The sequence below is a fragment of the Eulemur rufifrons genome, chromosome 24 (genome assembly GCF_041146395.1).
Source record: "Eulemur rufifrons isolate Redbay chromosome 24, OSU_ERuf_1, whole genome shotgun sequence".
In the NCBI taxonomy this organism is placed as follows: domain Eukaryota; kingdom Metazoa; phylum Chordata; class Mammalia; order Primates; family Lemuridae; genus Eulemur; species Eulemur rufifrons.
In genome coordinates, this window is record NC_091006.1 from 34,353,411 (window position 1) to 34,357,245 (window position 3,835).

Here is a 3,835-nt window from a genome sequence, read left to right on the forward strand (position 1 = left end):
GTGGTCCCCAACCTTTTTGGCACCAGGGACCGGCGTCATGGAAAACGAGTTTTTCCACGAGCGGGGTGGGGGAGGCGGAGCTCAGAGGCGACGTGAGCCATGGAGAACCGCCGTGAATACAGGTGCAGCTTCGCTTGCTCACCTCCTGCTCTGCCCCCACCCACCCACCGCGTTTCCTAAGTTTCATGGAAGACAATTTTTCCACGGACCTGAGCTGGGGAGCAGAGCTCTGCAGCGCCCCCTAACAGGCCGCAGACCAGCACCGCAGCCTCAGGCTGCACAAATATTATTAATATCATGTTCTATGAGTGCCAGCACATGACACGTGCTGCACATCTCTGTGTCCTATTTTCCTCCAACCCATAATAAAAGTCTGTTCTGCCCACGGGCCTCTATTAATAAGGTTTGGAGAAATTAAGGAAGAATGTCTGTGCCTGAGGGGCATAGAGAAAAAATGGCAAACTCAGAGGCTGCGTGACCAGCTGGGATTAAAAATTCAGGGGGAGCAAAAATTCAGGGCAAAAGGTGATCAGCTCCTCTTTCTTTGGGAATTCTGTATACAAGAGGAAGTTCTGGCTGTGTTATTTGAATTTTAAGCCTCCCCACGTGCTGGGATTACAGGTGTGAGCCAGTTTGGGCGCCTTATTTCTTTCTCAGGCTCTGCTGTGTCCACAGCTGGGTTGAGTCATGCCTGAGCTAGTCGGGGCGGCAGACCAGATGATTAGCATGGGAGACCCAGGAAACTCTTGGGACTTACTCATGCTTATTCATTTTTATTCAAACTCCAGGCAAACTTGATTGGCCTACCAAAAACAACCTTAGTCCTTGCAGGACTAAAATGATTCTAAGTAGAGCTCCATGTTTATCATTTAATAGAATCATCTTTCAGATTCTCCCTTAAAATGCCAACACAAAGGCTCTCTCTACCAGTTTGTGGAGTACTGATATAAATGTTTACAATGGAGGTAGGAATCAGGTGTTATAGGAGTGTAGAAGATAGGGAATAAATTCTGCTCATGGGACAGAGGGGCTAGCAAGAGTTTTCTATAGGGTTCGTCATTTCAGTGGGCTAAAAGTAGGAGTGGAAATGCCCTAATGGGGAAATGGAGGACCTGCCTCTGGCTAAATGCAAAATAGCAAACAGGAGGACAAACATAAAGATGATGGAGTGCATAGAACATCTGGAATTTTTTTAAATTTTTATATGACCAGAGCATAGTAGGGAAGGAGAGAAAGAGAATTAGGGCTGCAGTGTGAAGATTTTCAGGTAAGAGAGTTGTGGTCAGACACGTGCTATAATATGAAATAAAGGCCCAAACAAGGAACTGGCAGTGACTGTGGACAGGAACAGATGCATCCAAGAGTCTGTGCAACGTCACACATGTTCCCTGTTATAATAAGAAAAATGAGAAGGAACAGAGAGCTCCCCCCAACAGTTTGGGTCATGTGGCTTGCAGGAATGTCATTTCTAAGCTCTCCAGCAGAGCCCTGATGCGGGCAGGCTGTACTAGCAGAATCCCAGAAGACGATTTTTGATCTGACAGATGATACATGACTTGAATAGCAATAGGAAGTGACATTACTCTATTAATTAGGTGCTTCATTAAGCCTGGTGCAAGTTTCCATGCTGAGTGTAGTGACATCTCTGCACTACAGTGCAGAGTGACGTGCTGAATGTTTTCCTTGAGTGATTTTGCTGATCACGTGTCTCCACTGTCGTGACGTCCATTCCTGTGAGTACCGAGAGAAAGTCAGCGTGGCCGTGGAGAGCCACGCCGTAGGCTGCACAGGTGCTGGGCATGTTCTGTCATTTCTTAAGCTCCGTGGGGCGTCAGGGTTCTCCAGAGAAACAGAAGCAACAGGGTGTGTGTGTGTGTGTGTGTGTGTGTGTGTAAAGAATTAACTCACCCACAATTGTGGGGACTGTCGAATCTACGATCTGCAGAGTAGGCCGGCGGGCTGGAGACCAAGGGAAGAGCTGGCGTGGCAGAGCCCTCCCTGTCCTGGGAGGAGGTCAGTCTGTCTATTCAGGCCTTCCACTGATCGAATGAGGCCTGCCCACATGATGGAGGATAATGTGCTTTACTCAAAGTCTTCTGATTTAAATGTTAATCTTACCTAAAAAAAATACTTTCATAGACACATCTAGAACAATGTTTGACCAAATATCTGATACTGTGGCCTAATCAAGTTGACACATAAAATTAACCATCGTAGGTGTGAACAGGAGTCTTTCTTTAAACTATAAATATACATTAAAATAAAAACAAAGTCAATATCCTCCTTCTCTTGGAGGCTGATATTACGATTTGGAATACAAGATCCCAGTGTTGGCTAAAACATTTGTGAAAGCCCCTGTGAGCACATAACACCACAACTGACTTAAAAACAAAAAAGATACGTCAAATAAGAGCCCTTTGGATGGAAGAGAATGAAATATGTAAGGTGCAGTGCAAGGTATAGACTGGAGTTTCTTGTTCTCACGTGTTTGATCCTGGTCCACATTATCAATCGGTCATTGATTCAGAGGTTGTTAATAAATTCCCAGTTGGAAGTTCAGGGCATTTGCTGAAGTGCTTGTTGAGACCTAAAGGGAAGAATCTAGAAAATATCCTAAGAATTGTCTTTGTCAGGCAAGACAGGCATCTTTGGGAGTCATTAAAGAGGGGGCTGCCCAGACCCCAAGGGGCCAACTCCCTCCTGCGCCTGAAAATGCCTCTCTGGCACATGCTGGCATAGACCATTCCCCTGAAAAGGCATAGACCATTCCCCTGAAAACTGCTATTGTTTAAATCCACCCAGGCTGTGATGTTTAACGTTCAGACTAATTTGAGTCATCTGTCATCTAGAAGACAGATTTACTGAACCCACAGTGAGTGTGGAGCAAGGCAAATAAGTATTTCTCTGTTCACCAAAATGATGTTCCTTAAAAATGATGTGTTTACTGAAGTTCCATCAATCAAATTTTATTTCAAATGCCCTAGAGACGTTCATTGTTAAAGAAGCCTGGTGATGAATCCTTTCATAATTTCAAATTTTATGTTCCTTTTCTTCTAAGAGGGCAATAGTGATGTGCAATATGCCATGTCAGTCTGCTAGGTTCTGAGTGGTCTTTACCTGGTCCCTTGATAGGTTATGAGTTTGCATAAAATCCATTTGCCATCATTAGCATATGGCCTTTATGAGAATTCTTAAAAATGTTTTGTGTGTATACAGTCTATTAACCCAGCTTTTACAACTGCTAAAATGGAGGGCTTATATTATCCTTTTATGTACTCTCGATTTACATAGTTTATGCTAAAACCCTTTTGATATTTTGGATAACATTTCTTTGCATAAAAACAGATTAGAATAAAATGAGTTCGACAAAAGTTAATTTACAAATGTGTCTGTGTTTTTTATCTGTTAATTTTTAAAACTCACTATCTTTAGCATACATTACAGTTTTTACAGTTCGTTCTCCCCAAATCCCAGCGTGTCAAGTGGATACCTCTGTTTTACCATCAAAGAGAGTCAAGATATGATTAGCCTCACTGAATCATGTTCTGATGACAGTGATGTTATAGTCAGTGCTGGAGTCTGGATCGGACTTGATCAATGGTGACTTTAACTTCTCAGTTTCCTCTTCTGTAATCGGAAATTGGATTAGATGCCTTCTGAGATTGGTTTGGCTTCTATTCATAACATTGTAATTATCTGACCAAGTTCTTGCTTCCTCTTGCTCTGCTCTATAATTGAGCAACAAGGACAACAGAAGGACTTAGAAAATTATACCTGCTTCCCCTGGATCTGAGTATTTCTCATAACACTATATATAGAAATTATTCTTAGCATC